We start from the raw sequence: 20,710 nt of genomic DNA, 5'->3' as shown, positions 1-20,710 counted from the left end.
GGCTGCATTATACTGAATTGAGGACTATGGGGAATATATTATACTATATGAAGAACTATGGTCCATCATACTATGGGAAGTGAATTGTACAACATGGATGACGATGGCGGTGCATTATACTATATGGAGCACTATGAGCAGTGTATTATACTATATGGAGGACTGAGCAGTGTATTTTAATATATGGAGGACTATGTGGAGTGTATAATACTAAATGGAGGACTGAGGAGTGTATTATACTATATGGAGGACTATGAGGGGTGTATTATACTATATGGAGGACTGAGCAGTGTATTATACTATATGGAGCACTACGAAGAGTGTATTATGCTATATGGAGGACTATGAGGAGTGTATTTTAATATACGGAGGAGTGTATTATACTATATGGAGGACTGAGGAGTGTACAATACTATATGGGGGACTATGGGGAGTGTATTATACTATAAGGAGTACTATGGGGGTGCATTATACTTCTCATATGGATCCCCATGACTTCTATGTTAGCCCCTGATGAGTATAATGGTTTATTTTCTTTTATACATTACATAACAATGGCAGTACGGGGGACAAATATATGCCAGGATGGGGCCCTGGATAGTTATGCAACTGAGGTCACACTATACAACTTTGCAATAAAGCTATAGTGTGCAATATTAATAGGGAAAATGTGAATTTGGGTGGAAAATATTTTGGCATGGTGGGGGGCCCCATTTGAAAGTTCGCACCGGGGCCCATAACTTTGTTGTTACGCCACTGGCTGCAGGTCAATTGACCCAAACTCGATTTCAGACATTTATGAGGCTGCCAAATTCTGGTCAGGAGACCCATGGCCAGTCCAAGCATCACATCATGGACTGTGAAACACGGAGAACCAGCATAAAAAGAAGTCATCTCAGTCAGTGGTCTCTGCTCATATGGGATTCCTATTTCTCCAACACACTAATGCTAAGTTCAGATTATTCTTAACTTGCTACTAATCAGAATTATCACTAAGGGTATGTGCACAGGTAGAATTGACCTCTGCGGATTTTTCTGCAGCGGATTTTAGAAATCCGCAGGTAAAAGGCACTGCGTTTTACCTGCGGATTTACCACAGTTTTGATGCGGATTTTGTGCGGATTCCACTGCGGTTTTACACCTGCAGATTCCTATAGAGGAGCAGGTGTAAACCGCTGCGGAATCTGCACAAAAAATGAACATGCTGCGGAATGTAAACCGCAGCGTTTCTGTGCGTTTTTTCTGCAGCATGGGCACAGCGGTTTCTGTTTTTGATAGGTTTACATGGTACTGTAAACTCATGGAAAACTGCTGCGGACCCGCAGATGCAGATCTGCAGCAAAATCCACAACATGTGCACATAGCCTAAGGGTCTATTCACACGTTCAAGTTTCCAGGAGCAGTTTTTAAATCTAAGGGTACCGTCGCACACTGCCATTTCGATCGCTACGACGGTACGATTCGTGACGTTCCAGCGATATCGTTACGATATCGCTGTGTCTGACACGCAGCAGCGATCAGGGATCCTGCTGAGAATCGTACGTCGTAACAGATCGTTTAGAACTTTCTTTTGTCGCTGGATCTCCCGCTGGCATCGCTAGATCGGTGTGTGTGACACCGATCTAGCGATGCGATCTAGCGATGCGTTCGCTTGTAACCAGGGTAAACATCGGGTTACTAAGCGCAGGACCGCGCTTAGTAACCCGATGTTTACCCTGGTTACAAGCGTAAAACTAAAAAAAAAAAACAGCACATACTTACATTCTGGTGTCCGTCAGGTCCCTTGCCGTCTGCTTCCCGCACTGTGACTGCCGGCCGTAAAGTGAAAGCAGAGCACAGCGGTAACGTGCTTTCACTTTCACTTTACGGCCGGCAGTCAGTGAGTGCGGGAAGCAGACGGCAAGGGACCTGACGGACACCAGAATGTAAGTATGTGCTGTTTGTTTTTTTTTAGTTTTACGCTTGTAACCAGGGTAAACATCGGGTTACTAAGCGCGGTCCTGCGCTTAGTAACCCGATGTTTACCCTGGTTACCCGGGTACCTCGGCATCGTTGGTCGCTGGAGAGCTGTCTGTGTGACAGCTCCCCAGCGACCACACTACGATTTACCTACGATCACGGCCAGGTCATATCGCTGGTCGTGATCGTAGGTAAATCGTATAGTGTGACGGTACCCTAAGGCCTCGTTCCCACCTGTGTATAAATTTGAGGAGTGCAATGGGAGGAGAAAAAAATAAAAATAAAAAAATTGCACTCGCACCAATGTTAGTCAGTGCTCATGCTGTGAGTGGCTGCATATATATATCGAACGAGACTTGCCAATGAAAGTCAATGGGTGCGAGATAAAAAAAAAGGAAGGCAAACGGAACATTTTTTACAGATACATTACCATTCTGTAGTCCCGTAATGACTGCAGAGTTTTAAGGACGTATGAGATGCGCAAAAACTACGCGTTGCACACGGACCAATGATTCTCTATGGGGCAGCTTCTATCTGCCGTATATTACACATCCGTATTTTACGGCCGTACAAAATCGCATTGAATTACCGGCTTTTCTGCTATCTAGTGCTGTATGAAATATAAATAAATTTATATATATGTATATATATACCCCTATTCTATGTGTACACATTTATTCTACCTATTCTATTAAAACCTGTCAGTGTGATTTTACTGTACACCGCACTGAATTGACGGCTTTTCTCTAGAACACCAGGGTGTATTTCTCGCAAGTCACACTGTAGGTCCGTGTGTAATCCGTATTTTTCTCGCCCCATTGACTTTCATTGACGTATTTTTTGCGCAATACGCTGACAAATGCAGCATGCTGCGATTTCTCAGCCCGTAAAATACGGCAGAGAAATATACGGCAGATAGGAGCTGCCCCATAAAGAATCATTGGTCGGTGTGCAATGCGTAGTTTTTGCGCCTCTTATACGTCCATAAAACTCGCCAGTCTGACTCCGGCCTAAGTGTATGTGTGTACAGTTTTTTGAAGTATATAAAAACTTTTTTTTTTTTTTTTTTTTAAAAAAACATAACTTCTATTTTTATAGGGAATTTTTGAAGCGCTTTTTGAGGAGTATTTTGGAAAACATTCCTCAAAAAACTCATACCCTAAAGCCAGGTGCAGTCGAAAAATCTCTTTCAATTTTCGCCCAGAAAACTTGGACGATTTTACATCCATACCTGACTGCAGCTGTGCAGCATATTTGTGTTTTATGACCATGTGCCATCTGTGTAACACACGTACTTTTGAAAATTAACATGATCACACAAAGTTTCTGTGGTAAGAATTGCAATTTAGCTGTAAAATTCAGATGCTATACACATGATCCGCATGGGACCTGATTTTTTTTTTTTTTTTTGGGTGCAACGATAGAATTCAATTAAAAATCTGGAAGCGCATGCTCCGATCTGATTTCACATGGACACTCGGTGTGAAAAAACCGTCAGCTGAACCGCATTATTGAATCACAATGGTCAGTGTGGACAATACAGTCATCGGAGGGAAACAGCGTTCTAGATATTTCCATGTAAAACCGGACACCCCAGCATGAAATAATAAAAGAGCTTAGGAGCTACCAGACATTAATCCGGAACCTCCATCATTAGCATTGGGCACAGGTGCCACCGAAGCCCGCACGCCCCCTCACACCCAGATCTGACATGGGCATATTAATCCCAGCTATATAATGACATGATGCCTCGGTTTGCAAAAATCCGTGCAGAAATCACAAAAACCATCCCATTGCGATGAACGAAGCATATCCTGTAGATGTAGAAAGGTCTGTACCATATCCGCCACGTGTCAATGTACTTGTATACCATCAAACGCAACATGATAACTGTGCTTCTCACGGCTGATGATTTTCTCAACAGTTATCAAACTTTAATAAAAGTAGTCAATCCTATAACGCCGTAGACGACCCAGTCGCCATATATTTCATCGCCTAATACACGCCATGTCCTGCAGGGGGAGCCAAAGTGACGAACATCACAATTTACCAAACATTTTCAATTCCTTTTTAAAAAAATACAGTCGAAGAAAAATACAAATAAAAAGTAACTTGTGAGTAGGCATCTGAAAAATAATCCGACTTACAGTTTTCAAATATAAAATGCATGTAGCATTTAATTCCTCCAATCACTCCTACTAATAAAAGGTGTGCTAAATTCATGAAAAATGAAGCTGTAGACCTGTTTGTGTCCTGGTTAAAGGATTCACAGCCAATAAGGCTAGTCCAAGCAGTGCAATCTCCATTGTGGACGCTGATCACCTGGCCATTAATTACCCAGTAGGTGAGGACAGAAGCACAGACAGTGGCACAGCTACTCCTCACATCCAGGGTGCCCCAATAATATCCTGTCCAGGGCTGTAGTAGGAAGGCTGCCATCCTCAGCTCAGGGTAGGGTGCTCTCCTAAATATGAGTGCTAGAATGATCTGCACACACTTTAATATTTATTACAAAAAAAAAAAAAAAATCCCTACAGTGGCTTATGGACTGGGGAAAGGGAGGGAGTGGGAGAGAAGATGGAAAGGGGGAGATGGGGGAGGAGAAGCAGAAGGGGAGGAGGGAGAGGGAGAAATGCAGAGGCAGCAGCACAGACATTGCTACAGCGCCTGCTAATCACTACAGTGCCAGCCACCGAGCAAGGGAGACACAGGCACCAGGGCAGGAGGGCACACTCACCCAGGACAGGCACAGACTATACCACAAGGTAAGCTGCAGACTCTGCATAATAAATGGGAAAGGAAGCTGTGCCACACTGCTCCTCTAGGGCTACTGTGCCCACACACTTCCTCTGCCATGCCTGCATTGGGCGATCACTGACCCAAATCCTGCCCTCTTCATGTGCTCTTTGTCTTGGCTTCATCCATACATACTGGGCGTTTCTGACAGCGCTCAATGCCCCCTGCCATGCTGGTGAGCACCCAGCTCTGGCACCGATGTGCCATGCAGGAGGATCCTGGCAGTGGGCAGCTTGGCACGCTGTAACAGCTGGGTGACAGCTGTGCAGGCGATCGGCTGCAGCGGCCATTGCAAGGCTGCTATTGTGTCGCCGTGTTAGGGATGGAGCACACGCTCCTCACTGCACAGTATACAGGGATACCCAGTATGGAGCCAATGCTAAATCCGGGGCACATGGATTCTTAAAGCATCTGCAGATGAATGCCAGGTGTGGGGGCTGATGAGACGATCCGTCCACCTCGGGCTCTGGTTAGGAGAACAATACTGCAGTGCAAATGAATGAGACTTTACAGTAATTACCAATTCCTTTGTCTTTGACTCACGCATGCGCAGAGGTGTGGGGCGTGGAGAGCTGCTCTCCTTGGTACCCTGTATCCCTCTTAGCCAGATCCCCACTGTCAGAAATGCTGCATGCAAAGCTGGCATTGCCAAGTGATCTGCTCTAAACTGGGCAGAGGCTATGCCAGTATCTAGATTTCTAAAGATGGCAGCTATTGCCTCACTTTGTCATGAAGCACCTGTGGAGTTCCCCCCTACATCCACCCATATCCATTGCATGTGAGCAGTACTAATATATGTTCTTGGCATTGCATGCTGCTATGTGGATACAGATAATGGGTTCTATTGGGTTCGATGTGTGCAGGCAATGTTTCATAATGGCGACGACTGTATATTTTCAGCTGCTACATATATCACCTGTGGATGGGGTGGATGGCCGGGTGACCAGGCTTATTCATCAGAATGGGAAAGTGACGATGTACCCTCGTACATCCCTATCGGTGACCCTATTGGGTGGGCAGAGCTGCGCAAATGATCGGTGGGTGAGCCATCTTGGCAGTCATGTGAGCAAATAGGAGGCAGAAAGCTGCTTGTATTGTATTATGCTTATATAGCGCCATTAATCCCATGGTGCCTTCCAGACGTCATCACTGTCTCCATTAGGGCTCACAATCTACATTCCCTATCAGTATGTCTTTAGATTTTGGGAGGAAACCAGAAAATCTGGAGGCATCTTACACAATCACCAGGAGAACATACAGACTCCTTGTAGATGATTGTTCATGGTGGGGCTGGATCCCAGCACTGCAAAGCACTAATCACTGAGCCACCGTTCTTGTTAGCTTCAATGGTGTTCTGCCTACGGTAAATTTTATTTATTTATTTATTTTTTTAAATGTAAGCACAAAAAATGCACACAATTTGTTTCAGATCTCTTCACACCTTCTTTTTTTTTTTTGACACGGTTTAAAAAAAAAATTGTGAAAAAACCCAGCCAATTTAAGGTCACCGCCGTGTCAGGTCAATGATACATCCCTCACAGCACTAGCTGGAATGTTTCTGGACTTCTTCCATTCCTTTTTTTTATTTATTTTTTTTAATTCATGGCTTTTTACATAGAAAATGTGTAAATCCCATTAATGGGGCTGGTTTGGTAGACTTGCACCCCATCAGTAGTTTTCTTTTCCTCCCTCCCGCTCTTAGCACTGAGATTGACATAAAGATCAATCTGAAGTCTGGGCAAATCTACCATGCTCTGCCTAACACATAATGTAAATACGTGCAGCGTCGCCCTTGGTGAATTTGGTTTTTGCAGCAAATAGTGTTAGAAACACTGAAGGCCATGCTGTAAGTTTTATGGAGACTGTAGTTTCTACTGAGCATGAGCAAGATGGCAGGAGGAGCACAGTTAAAATCTTGTCAGTCAAGCTTTGCTGGCGGTGGTAGAACTTTCAACATGACTGATTGTGGACTTCTAAAATCTGGCAGTGTATATGTAGTTGGACTCCTAGGGCGAGACCCGTCTAGTCACAATATGTGCATAGGGAGAGATCTGTCAATCATCTGTAAGTGGGTGGGACAAGCCGGTTGGGGACTGCATAAGACTAATCTGATCTGTCCCTATGGCCCATGGCAATATGGTTTAAAAGAAAGCCATCCATATTAGACTGCAATTGTGCAGCAAGTCTCTGATATACCTGCCCATGGCTCAGGCAGCAGGAATCTGGTCACGGGTTCCCTTTTAAGATCTGAGAAATCGGAGGCTGACTGATTTCTACCTGACAACTAGAGATGAACAGATCGATTTGTGGGACTCCGGCCCAGGATATAGCTGAGTGGTATCTGGTGTGCAGACAGGAGGCCCCGAATGTTTCACCCTCTGGCACCGCCTGCCCAGCTTTTGATTAGCCAAGGCTGGTGCAGCGTCATCTATGCGTCTCCTCGTAAAGGTGACCAATCAACTGATACTTCGGGGGCGCCAGAAGGTAAGATTCATGAGCTTTCGGCTATCCTCCAGACACCACTGACCTGGATGCTGGGCCGGAATCCCGTAAACCGATCCGTTCATCCCTGAATATTTGGCACTAGTGATCTGGTTGCCGTACGGCTTTCTGATCTCATTTCCGTTGTAAAATTTGGATGTGTGCTGTCCTTTCTTTGGAATGGGTGGACAGTTTCTTGCTTTCTCGTAATCATATTCAATTCTGTTTTGTTTGATTAATATACAGTATTCACACTGTGCCGTAATATGGCCGAACGAATACTCGCACGGCCGTAGCTACTAGACAAGTGTATCCATAGTAACCATTTTGTCTCCCATCGCTCAAGGCCAAATTGGCACTGTGCTGCCAGGAAGGTGAAAATGAACTTGGCAGCATTCGCACCATGCTACTCTATATCACAGCCAGCAATTCTTATCAGATTTCTTCTCCAACCCGAGTGTCTATAGATGGACAGCTAATGTTAAGCTTTTCTGTAAAAATCTGATGTTTCTGGTCAGAATTGTAAACTGACATCATGCGGCGCAGCGGCGGCTTAGGTTGGCTTTACTTTCCAGGCTGATTTATATTTAATTTCACACAATAAATCAATTGTGGCTGGCACTTGGGTCAAACTAAGAATTGGGGGCTGTGACGGTTACAAAGGTTTACATTTTTTTTTTTTTTTTTCTGATTGTCCAATTAACCTTTTTATGTAAATGGAGTATAGGAATGACAGCGCTGAGCAGTTTTTCATGCTTGCAGTCCTGTGCAAATCCACCTGTGCTCCAATTTATAGCATGCCTTGTGCCATGAATATTGCACATCTGCACCAATTAAAAGCCACCATTGTGCAGCCATCATCTGCGCCTGATTGACGCTTATGTTTCTCTATAGACAGATATATATGAGAGAACAATTTGACAACTATTGTTGCATTGCATTCAGCGATGACCATTTCCGAAATTGCTTGTTTCTTACTTTGATGCTTGAATGCAGACTAAAATTACAGTGCATGTTTCATTACAGCTGAGATCCCCCAGCCGAGGTAAAGATGAATGCCTGTACATCCTCCATAGTCTTCACTGTAATGAGGATTGGCTGAATATGGGCAGAGGAAGCTGTAAATGGCAATAATCAATATGAGAAGCAGCATCTGTTAGAAATACACAATTAATCCAAAAGTCATTAGATTCAGTTGCTCAGGGATATCGGCAAAAAACAAACTTTGTAGAACTTGTATTAGTTCAAGGGACTTGAAGGGTTTATCCCGTGCCCCATACTTCTCCAATCCAGACTGAGAGGTGCCCACGATGTGGCGTGTTTGGGGTCGTAATCTAGGTATTGTGCTTATCATAGTCTAATTAATATGACTGTCTTCCCTCCCACCCACGTATAAAAGCAAATAAGTGGTGCAAGTTGCTGGTTAATATCTTAAAAGGAAATGTCACCTGTGTTTTTTACTAATTAAATCTGCAACAGGAAGGAGCTAAAGTGCAGCCATCATCTCTTGGGAAAGGGGGATCCTATGTAATTTGTCCTACACCCCTCTACAGTGAAATTGCAACACAAGTTGTGGCATTACGGAAACAAGATTGATCTGCAAATGATGAAAATATGGCAGCAAAATTTTGAAATTATTCCTCGTTGCCTTTGCGCTTTTTGTTGGTTTTAGCTCTGTTTTTTTTTTTCTCTCTTCACTTCACTGTTCTATTTGCATCTGTTTTGAAGTCTGTTTTATGTGGGGGCTTTCTGGTTTGTTGGGCAGATCATAGCGATTCCAGATGTCTTTCTTTTGATTTTATTAATTGCAACTTTTTAAAAAGCTGCAAAGTTTGGCCCAACTCCAGCTCCCCCACTGGTGTATTTTTGAGTACGTGCCAGTATTTTGGCACAGTGTATGTGCAATTTTGCAAAATGTGAGACTTTTTGGGCTAAAATGGTCACACTTCAAGACAGGAAAAAAGACTACTTTTGACTGTGTGCCAAATTCATGTATTACATGCACCAATTTGAAGAATTTGGCAGAAAAAAAGGCAACTAATACCACAAGACAAAAGAAATTACAAAAAAAAAAAATAGATGATGAATCTGTTCTATGATTTATTCAATATTGAGCGTGCACACCACAAAAATACACGCAGATGCACACTGTGGCATGCTATCAATGAGATTATTAATGGCTGACCAATGATGTCTCAATTTTTCTTGATGGGAGAAAAGTTCGGAGACTCTGCAGGCCATGGTGACACATTAAGGCCATACAGACTGTTCTCAGTAGTAGGAGCAACATGTAGCCTGGCATTGTCATGGTTAAAAAAAAATGTCTCTTTGGCAAAATCAAATCAATGTAATGCCAAGCTGTACCTAGAATGAAGAGTAGAGGACCAGACCATTTGCCACCCTACACTATAACCCGATTTGTGACGTTGCCTCATGAAAGCCTCTTCATGGTATAGCCCACATGGTTTACAGACCAATCACAAAGACAAAAGCATAACTCATCAATAAAGAGAACAGACCTCCCTTCCAGCCTGCATTGCTGTCTATTTTTACACACTGGTAACTTTTTGAGAGCAGTGGTGTTGGGGTCAATGAAACACCAATAGCTTGACTCCTGGCTCGTAGCCCAATGTCGTGCAAACATCTGATGGGTTTATGTAGACACTTTTTCATGTCTTGAGCTTGGTATATGATGTCCAATTTCACTTGCAAAGCAGAATTGATAAATCGTGGAAACCGGGAAGCTGTCATTCCTTTCTAAGTGTTCCAGGATCTGTTTTTCAACATGACAACGCCAGACCCGCCGGAACGCATGCAAATCTGATCAGCCTGCATGGCCTAGATATGCTGGCATGCCCTGCAGAATCTTTGGAGTTGTCTCCCATTGAGTGGGATATCATTGGTTGAATGATGCAAAGGGAGCGGCCAGCAGCAGATCTTGATGATTTGTATGTCCATCTGCATTCAAAGTGGCAGAATACTCCACAGTCAACCAGTAGCAACCTTAGGCCGGAGTCACACTACCGTAGAATACGGGCGAGTGCTATGTGAGAAGACATAGCATAGCACTCGGACCAGTGTTAATCTATGGGGAAGCTCCTATCACCATATTTTATTTTTCTCAGGCGTATTCCCCGTGCGTGTAAAATTGCTGCATGCTACGATTATGCGTATGTCGTCTGAGACTAGCCAATGCAAGCCTATGGGTGTGAGAAACTCTGACACCACACAGGCCATCCGTGCGAATTGCAAGAAATAAGCGCACATTTTCCTCATTTCAGCCCATTGAGCCATTAAATTCAATGAGGAAAAGCAGTGGGAAATGTAAAGCCATACGGATGTCATATGGATACATGATACGAGAAAATCGCATTGCCAACGCATTACACACGGATGACTATAAGGAGAACACTCGTCTGACTCTCGGCAGGGAGACTCAGACCAATTTTTCATATGTTAAGTGTAACTCCAACCTTATTGATAGTATGCCAAGGCATATACGTTCATGTATTTCTGTGCATGGTGCTCTTGCTCCACAGCTAATACATTTGAGATTTTTTTTTTTTCCCCCCATCATTTACATTACTTTTCCCTCTTGGTGGTAATTTCAATATTGAGGAGTGTATGCATAGATTTTACCATTCCTTGTAATTCTGCCTTCAATGATGGAGATGACTGCTGAAACGTGTCAGTCTGTTACATGGATCAGTGGCCAAAGTGAAAACCATAGTGAAACAGAAATTTAAAAAAAAAACAAACAAATCTTATGTTTTAAACAGAAGTTTATTTTCTCATGAAGCATTCCTTTGAATATTGAACTGAAACAAATTTACAGGCATAATGTCCATGTCCATGTACTTAACCCTTGTACTTGAGTTGTAAAGATTACTTTTGAATATTTTCTTTTGATTGCACTTAATCACCTACACAAAAAATAAGGGAATCCATTCTTATTTTTATTAACTGTCTAATATTGACATACAATGTCCTAAAACAAAAATGGTAAAATGAAGGCCCCCCTCAACAATGTCACAATCTGAAGTGTTCTAAAATAGGAGCTCAATTAGCTGTTGAATCAATTCTTTGATCTGGTGGTTCTTTTAATCAGGCAGTATTCATTATGATAGGTGTTGGTGGATTATGGATTTCCACTTGGCCATTGTTATCAATGCCCAAGATGTTTCTCTTCAAATGGCGCAATTCTTTAGAAATCAGAATAGCCAAAACATAGTTTGAAAACAATTCACTGAATTTTTATTTTAAAACTCAAATAACGTACTTGCAAAAGAGTTTTGGATAATCGGTATATCCATATACCGTAATCCAATTTCAGAAAACAATCTGATCAGGGTCTTGCCCAACCTAGGACAAAAAAAAGTTGCAATAAATCTCCAAAATGATATACATATAAAATATCTAAATCAATTTTCAGTGGAGATTGTCATATGCTAGGGCAGCTAATTAGCAGTATGACAGTCTGAATGGTGTTGTGATCAAAGCTCACATGCCACCAGTTTTTGCATCAACAAAACCACATGCTCATGATGCAGAAGCTGGTGGCATGTGAGCTTTGATCACAACACCATTCAGACTGTCATACTGCTAATTAGCTGCTCTAGCATATGACAATCTCCACTGAAAATTGATTTAGATATTTTATATGTATGTCATTTTGGAGATTTATTGCAACTTTTTAATTCACTTTTGTGCTCCTATTATGTAATTCAGTTGTGTGTCATAAAACACTTGAACCAGGTAGACCTCTCCTACAGAATATTGTGGTAAGACTGCGCTTACACTGGCCTAGTGTTGCCATTAAACAATGACTGATCTGCTACATGTAGGGTCATTTAATAGCCTCTTTAGACTTGTTGACCGAACTTACGTGAACATGGAACGATTGTTAATATGATCTTTCTTCTAGGCAGTAGATGTCCCGTTTACCCTCCAATTGCCATTGGATCCATCCTGCTGTAGTTGCAGTGCTCTCGGTCAAGCATGCACCGCACAGTCTTTCTCACCTGCCTTACAGCATAGCTCTGCTATGTTCTAAGAGTGACAGTGTATTTTAAACATTGAGAACACTGTGTCTCTGTACACTATTTTCCCAGACCAGTTTTTGTCTTCTGCCATATACGGCGATATAATTGCATATATGTGTGTTTTCACATTAGTGATCTGTTAGCCGGATTCCAGCACAGCTCAACTGTTCTGCACTTTGTTCTACTGTCTCCCTCATAATGGAGCTTGAAATAACCTTTGTGGATGCACTGCTGAACTTTGATACATGTTGCTGACAGATGAATGATATAAAGCTGCAAATGCTGACCTGTTTATTTATATGGCAGAAGATAATCCTTTGCCATTTGTATCAACAGAGTAGTATTGGCAGAGGATAAAGTAGGTCTGACAAAGGTGTAGACAGAAGCACAAAGTGTATTGTAAACAAAGGTTAACTTGATGTAACAAATCTGTGGTAGAGGCAGAGCTGAGCACAGCAGAGCAGAGCTGTGCTGGAAGCTTGAGCAGTTTTTACACCCTGATCAGTCTACTGACCTCTTGCACAGCTCTGAGACAGCAACTCACACATGAGGACATGAGGGATGAGCCTGGAGAGTGTTCCATTGCAAAAACAATATTTCTCAGCAGAAGAATATAACCACTCATTCACTTATGTAAATCAGGTTGCGCAGAGATTAAAAAGACACAAAGGGACAAGAAAGTATTAGTTGGGCTCGGCCTGTTTAGTAACCTGAGGTATACAATTATTGTGCTTTGAGAAAAAGTGCCATTGTGGGAATGATCCTTTTTAAAGGGAATCTGGAAGAGCAGCATAATGTACAGACAGAGACTCTTATTCCAGCGATTTATCCCTTACTGGGCTGCTTGCTTTAGTTTCAATTAAATCAATGATTACTATTCAGCAGGAGATTACTAGAGTACAGTGTACACCAAAACCTGTCAATTAATGATATTTGTAGAGTTTCACAGAGCTCAGCATTCAGAGAACTGGTAGATCTGCAGCATAAAACAGTGATTTAATCACATCTGCAGCACGCAGCCCAGTAAAAAGTGACACATCGCTGGAATCAAGATTTGTGACCCTACATCGTGCTGCCCTCATATGGGGTATCAAACTAGTGACAGATGCCCTTTTAGTAAGTTTAGGCTGTTGCTTAGCAACAGGTCCTGACGTTTTCAATCCGACCCAGTTAGTGAAAATCTTGTTTTCTTCAAATGACATCCCACTAGCACTTCCTTAGCAACGAGGACATGATTCCGTTCTCATTTATCGGTAAAAATGCGTAGGAACCGTGGCATATCAAACATTATACAATTTTTCAGGATTTGCAAGCACATATGCAAAATATGTCTGTCAGCTGCTTCTAGTTCTACATACATATTGGTATGCAAACACATTGGTGCATTTACGAAAATTCAGATCACACTTTTATATTTGTTTTATGCATGTCAGCGGCCTAAGTTTCAGCTTATCTTGTGGTATAAACACCTAGCTCATACAAGAAAGAAGTTCTATGCTGATAGGTAACAGGAGCAATTTATTACAGAATGTGGCTGTATAAGTGGGCTGAAGAAGACATACACTGCAGATGGAAGATCTCTATAAAGGGTTTGAGATTAATTGAGCTGTGTTTGTTGCTTAGAGGCCAGCCATGTGAAGCTGCAAATGTCGCTCTATTGATGCCCATGACAAAGGATTATTTTCTGCATTAAGCATCAGTGGGGCAGCATTTGCAGTTCCACAAAGTGATCGGTCAGCAGCAGGCAACAAACACAGCTCTACACTGCCGTTGTGGATGAGGACAGGAGAGTTGAGCTTTGCTGCAACCAGCTAATAATGTAAAATCACACTGCAGCTATACTGATGTAGAGTGAAGAAGGTAAAATTGGCTAGACGGTATTGTACAGTATGAGTTCACAAAAGAATAAGGTGAATTCTAGGCTTAGTTTAGCTTGATGATAACTCGGATAGGTGGCGTTGGCAAGGAACACATAGGAGATGGGGGGAAAAAGTCTGAATCACTGATGAGAATCAAGTGCTGCTGGGAAATAGAACCACCCATTCAGCTATGTGATGCTGAATGCAGAGGGGCAGATAATGATGAAAAAAGACAAAACAAAGATACTTTATGCTGGGCTTAGTCTTTATATTAATAATTATGCATTTACTGTGCTTTATGAAAAATCATGTTTGGTTTGTTTGTTTTCAAGTCACCCTGTAAAGAGTACCTATCGCCCAGGGCAAGAATGGGATTAGAATTTGGCACTGGCAGTTGGAAACAGAGTGAGTGTGTGTGTGTGTGTGTGTGTGTGTGTGTATGTATGTATATATGTATGTATATATGTCTGTCTGTCCTTCTGTCACGGTTATTCGTTCGCTGATTGGTCTCGGCAGCTGCCTGTCATGGCTGCCACGACCAATCAGCGACGGCCACAGTCCGATTAGTCCCTCCCCTACTCCCCTGCACTCACTGCCCGGCGCCCGCTCCGTAATCCCCACCGCTCACACAGGGTTAATGGCAGCGGTAACGGCCCGCGGTGTAACGCACTCCGTTACCGCTGCTATTAACCCTGTGTGTCCCCAACTATTTACTATTGATGCTGCCTATGCAGCATCAATAGTAAAAATAGGTTATGTTAAAAATAATTAAAAAAAAAAAAAAAAAACCTGCTATACTCACCCTCCGCCGCCTTTCTCGCTCCTCGCCACGCTCCCGGGACCGCTCCATTGCAAGTGGCAGCTTCCGGTCCCGTCCCAGGGCTGGTGTGCGGCAAGGACCTGCCGTGACGTCACGGTCACGTGACCGCGACGTCATCATACGTCCTGCTCACACCAGCCCTGGGACTACAAGCTGCCGCTTGCAATGGAGCGGTCCCGGGAGCGTGGCGAGGAGCTGCAAAGGCGGCAGATGGTAAGTATAGCAGGACTTCCAACAGGCTATAGGTGAGTATATGTTAATTTTTTTTTTTTAAGTCTCTATACTACGTGGCTCTGTGCTGGCCAATATACTACGTGACTGGGCAATATACTACGTGACTGGGCAATATACCGTACTACATGGGCTTTGCTATATACTATCTGGCTGGGCAATATAGGCCATATATATATGGCTGGGCCACGTAGTATACAGCACAGAGCTATATATATATATATATATATCTATCCCTGCATTATGTTGGAAAAAATCAAGATTTACTGTGAGACCAGTTGTACCATGATACAGCTTAATAAGGTTATATAATATCTCTACAACTATGACCACTTTATAAAACCAAATAGTTTTGGAATGCCATCATACTGATCACACAACTGTACCGAGACCAATATTACCATCAATACTACAATATAAAAAAACAAATAATGTCAGCTCATAAAAGGTAATACCAGCAAATATGATGGTGAAAATACTGCCATACTGATCGTTAACCAAAACTAATGCACTATATCTGATATTCCCACCATATAATTGTAGATATTAATGATTCACCAGTGATGTCTCGCTGATTGTAGTCAGTCACTTTCCCAAATTTTTTTCAATTAGGTCCAGAAGTCTATGACCACTTTTTTTTCACCCATGTCTCATTTCTGCAGAATAGAGCACACAAACATTTATGGCTTATTGCTTTTCCAGCACCCTCCTCACAATTCTACACAAGATATGTAATTCTATAACTAGTGCTCTTCTCTGTGTGGTGGTGGTGGTTCCTTATATTAATAACTAGATGGAGGGCAGTAATGTCACGATGGGGTCAGGCATGCGGCACTGTTGTTGCCTAATGGCATTCTGTGATAATCTAATGACTTTTGCATCAGGGGACTCATGTGCTTGATGCCTATGCTTATATGCATTGTTTTGTCCCAGCAATGCTGTTGCTCTTCAAGAGTCTCATTTGCCCTTTGTTGTCTTCGACATTGTGCCTTTGCTGCTTTCCTTTCATTGGCGTACTTTTTAGGCGGAGCCATGTTGGCGTCGATATTTTGCTTTTTAAAGGGGTTTTCCCATGAACAAAAGTTAATTTTCAAAATTGTCTGTGCCTGACCATGTACCGAACATACCACAGCTCCTGGGCAGGGGAAGAAGCAAAAGACAAAACTGATATTACAGCAGGAGATCGCAGAGTCAGTGAAATATTTTAGCTCACAAAATGAATCCACTGTGATCCCCTGCTGTAATATCAGTATTGTCTTATGCTTCCTTCTCTGCCAAGGAGATGTGGTATGTTCTGTACACGGTCAGACACAGTCAGTTTTTAAAATGAACTTCTGTTTGTGGAAAAACCCCTTTAATGTGACCGGCTTCCTCTGCCTGTAGAAACGTTGCGCATCTGCTGCCGTGATCAGCCGAATGATTCATTGCACCTGCAAGTAATTCACACAGGCACAGTAAATCAGACCGCCGCCATTTTTGTGTAGACAGATAGCGGTGGTCACATTAAATCTGCACATGCGCTCCTCCTGTACAAAGATGGCGGCAGTTGGTGAATCATTTAGTTGATCCCAGCGGCGGTGTGTTCGTGATGGTGTTCCGCTGGTGGTAGCGCACAAGAGGTTGCATGAGTGTGTGTGGTGTGACCGTGTTCCATCGGTGGTACCGCATAATAGGTTGGTACCCCCTGATGAAGGAATCAATTCCGAAGCGCGCGTCGGGGCGTGCGCATTACCTGTGACCATACGGACCTTAAAGGTATATTGCCCACATTTAAAAAAAATAAATAAATTTTTCTTTCCTTATCTTTGCACATTTTGCATTGGTAGCTATCCAGTATGAGTCTGCACCATTTTGTTTGACATTACCACATTGTATTGTTACCTAATGGAGTGAGTTGATTGCTTTAGTTATAACTAATTTGCCTATTTTATGCCTCATTCACATCTTCCACGATTGATTCACTTGTGGTTATTTTTTAATTGTTTTTTTTTTTTTTTTTAGGCCTCGTTTTATGTGTATATATTCATCAATTCTTTATATTATATAACAATATTCACTTCCCTTTTTTGGGGGTCCTTTGTGATCACAAATATATGTAATTTTTTCTGTATGTATGTGATTTGGCATCTTTTTAATGGTTTACACTTGCCATATATAATATATTTCTTCATCAATTGATGTATGGTCCAGATACGTGCACATGTTGTGTTTCTTTTTTTTTTTAAATCTTTTTAGTACTACTGTTTGCCACTATGTATTTAATAAAGGCTATTTTGCATTGATTATACTTTGTCTGGTATCTTTATGATGGGCCATCTTTTTGGGTTGTTTTTTTTTTTTCTTTTAGTTTCTCTCCTTCGAGTGGTCACACCTCCTTACCACTGAGCACCTGGGGCTATCACTATATTATATATTGCACATTATTATATTTTTTTTGTTCTATAAATCATGTGTGTGCCTTTTAAGGGTCTCTGTTATATTCAATAGGTTGGTACCATCAGCAGTTTCGATATTGAGACACCCATCCCTTGCGTGTAATATCTGTGTACTCGGGAGAAATTGCAAAACAAATTTTATGGTCCATTTTCTCCTGTTACCCTTGTGAAAATGAAAAATACGTCTCAACGATATAAAATTCTGTGAAACACCTGTGGGTTCAAGATGCTCACTACATCTCTAGATAAGAACCTTGCGGGTCTGTCCACTGTTTTTTTTTTTTTTTTGTTTTTTTTATGTTACCCTTTTGGAAATGCAAAGTTGGGTGCTAAATCAACATTTGTGTGGGAAAAAGTTTTAAAATTTTGTTAGAAAATTAAAAAATTGCTAATCTACTTTTAACCTTTCAAACAAAAACATTAAGTTTAAAAATTGTTGCTGGTGTATTGAAGAGATATGGTAAATGTTATTTACCATAGAATTCAAACCGTCAATGGTGGCGCACTCACTATAATACTATTGGTGCCACAAGGAAAAAATAGTCTATTATGAAAAAAGATAACCTTCGGCACTCAAAGTCAAATAATCATTTAATTCTTTGAAAAGGAAAAAATTCTTTAATTCATTTATCTTCAACACTCAGCCGATATACAGGAAAATAGACATCAAATATTCATTCCAACGTTTCGGCAATTTCTTGCCTTTCTCAAGGAAGTCTTTGTATCGGGAGTAATAGTCAAGGAATATACAGAGCCGTCCGGCTCACACTAATAATAACACTTTAGCTGTATCCGCCATCGGCGTGTTGTCTAATGGAGGCAGGAGGTACCTCCTGCCTCCATTAGACAACACGCCGATGGCGGATACAGCTAAAGTGTTATTATTAGTGTGAGCCGGACGGCTCTGTATATTCCTTGACTATTACTCCCGATACAAAGACTTCCTTGAGAAAGGCAAGAAATTGCCGAAACGTTGGAATGAATATTTGATGTCTATTTTCCTGTATATCGGCTGAGTGTTGAAGATAAATGAATTAAAGAATTTTTTCCTTTTCAAAGAATTAAATGATTATTTGACTTTGAGTGCCGAAGGTTATCTTTTTTCATAATTTACCATAGAATGTTAGGGTTGGAAGGAAACCTCCAGGGTCATCGTGTCCAACCCCTGCTCAATGCAGGATTCACTAACCCATCTCAGACAGATGTCTGTCCAGCCTCTGTTTGAAGACTTCCATTGAAGGAGAACTCGCCACCTCTTTTGAAGTCTGTTCCACTCATTGATCACCCTCACTGTCAAAAAGTTTTTTTTCTTTTTTCTCCAATCTGTACCTTATTCCTTTCAATTTCACTCCATTGCTTCTCGTATCTCCATGTGTAAATGAGAATAGTGATCTCTCTACACTGTGACAGCCCTTCAGATATTTGTAGACCGCTATCAAGACTCCTCTTAGCCTTCTTGGTTATAGTCGCACAAAATACTTCCTAAATATCTGGTTTAATGAAATAAAAATTAAAAGTTTAAACATTGCAAAATTCCAATATTTTCACAATTAAATACAGGTAGAATCGGCCTAAATTTCTCACTGATCAGTGAGTCCCAGTGTGTCCCATAATTACCGGGATATGCGGATTGCCTCTTCAGAGAGAAAAGGACTTTAACTCTATAGCGCCACCTGTAGAGATTTTGATTTGGCTTTTATCCTAAGTCATATTGCAAGACTTGTTAAAGGGTTGATTGGGATTTGTAGGATCGCTACTTCAACAGGTGGCGCTATAGAGTTCAAGATCTGTTTCTCTCTGTAGAGACAATTTGCATATTAAATTGCATGGCGAATAAGCCTCCTTACCTTGGCATGTCACTCTCCACAAGGAGAAACCTTACCCCTTTAGACCCTGGAATATGCTGAAGCGCTCCGAAGTTATGACCTCATAAAGGGACACTTGTCAGAATTGTAAGGCTATGTGCACACGTTCAGGATTTCTCGCAGAAAATTCCTGAGAAAAACCGGACATTTTCTGCAAGAAATCTGCAAGAAAACTACATGCGTTTTTGCCGTGTTTTTTCCGGACACTTCCCAATGCATTTTGTAGTGGGAAATCCGCAAAAAAAACGCAAAACTAATGAACATGAAGCGTTTTTTACCGCGATGCGTTTTTTTTTGCGGAAAAAAACGTATCATGTGCACAAAACATGCGGAATTCATTCTAAATGATGGGATGCTTATTGTATGCGGTTTTATAGCGTTTTTATCGGGAAAAACCGTGAAAAAACCGCAACGTGTGCACACAGCCTAAAACTTTCCTGGTCAGGAAGTTGAGAACTGCCTTAGGGGTGAAAGGGTTAAAGGCTTTGTACACTTCAGCACAAACTTGTATTATTCAGTTGGTTCCTTTAAAACAGAGTTAAGCACCTCTTTTAAGATTAAGTTCTCATGATGAACTTTTGATGACACATATTTATGGTGTGCAAAAAAATGCATTGTCTTACAGTTCCAGCAGAATGGATGGGATTTGTAGAAGTCTCATGCTCACTGTGCTTTTTGTTAGACTGCGCAAAACTGACCTGCGGTGTTTTTAAAATCTCCAATATGCCAATTTCTTTTGCAGGTAAGCTGAGATGTATGTGCGGATTTTCCCCATAGAGTTACTGTATATTAGATGTGAAAAATCCACAAGTAAAAAACTCATTTGTTTGTGTTTTTGCTGCAGAAATGTGCTAAAGACACATGTAATACACATGACTAGATAGCAATACATTTGTCAAATCTAAATAACAGGAAGTATCAAAAACTACCGTATATATATGTGTATAAGCTGAGTTTTTCAGCACATTTCATATATATTTTTTTTTTTCTGAAAACGGCTTATACCCGAGTCATGGTCCAGAAAGCCGATGGGGGAGGGGGGTAGTGGGTGACGGGAGTCGGCGGGTTCCAGCACACATCATACTTCCCTACCTGCGTACCCTCGGTGCTGGCACTGCATTTCATTCCGGCGTCTGCAGCTCTTCCTGCTGAGCGATCACTTGGCACCGCTCATTAAGGTAATGAATATGGACGTGTCTCCACTCCCATAGGCGTGGAGCGC

At 41.8% G+C, this 20,710-nt stretch overlaps 1 protein-coding gene across 1 annotated transcript in view; it reads left to right on the top strand.

Moving 5' to 3' along the window:
• Positions 1 to 4,567: 4,567 nt before the first annotated feature.
• The window catches only part of BASP1 (brain abundant membrane attached signal protein 1), a 133,172-nt gene continuing 117,029 nt past the window's right edge, over positions 4,568 to 20,710 (top strand). Inside the window, exon 1 of the mRNA XM_069730588.1 lies at positions 4,568 to 4,724. The gene's annotated coding sequence lies outside the window, so the exon portion shown is untranslated. The remainder of the gene's footprint in view (positions 4,725 to 20,710) is intronic.

The sequence above is a fragment of the Ranitomeya imitator genome, chromosome 6, assembly GCF_032444005.1.
Source record: "Ranitomeya imitator isolate aRanImi1 chromosome 6, aRanImi1.pri, whole genome shotgun sequence".
Classification (NCBI taxonomy): Eukaryota; Metazoa; Chordata; class Amphibia; order Anura; family Dendrobatidae; genus Ranitomeya; species Ranitomeya imitator.
The sequence above is the reverse complement of the archived record's forward strand: the minus strand, read 5'-3'. Positions and strand labels throughout refer to the sequence as shown.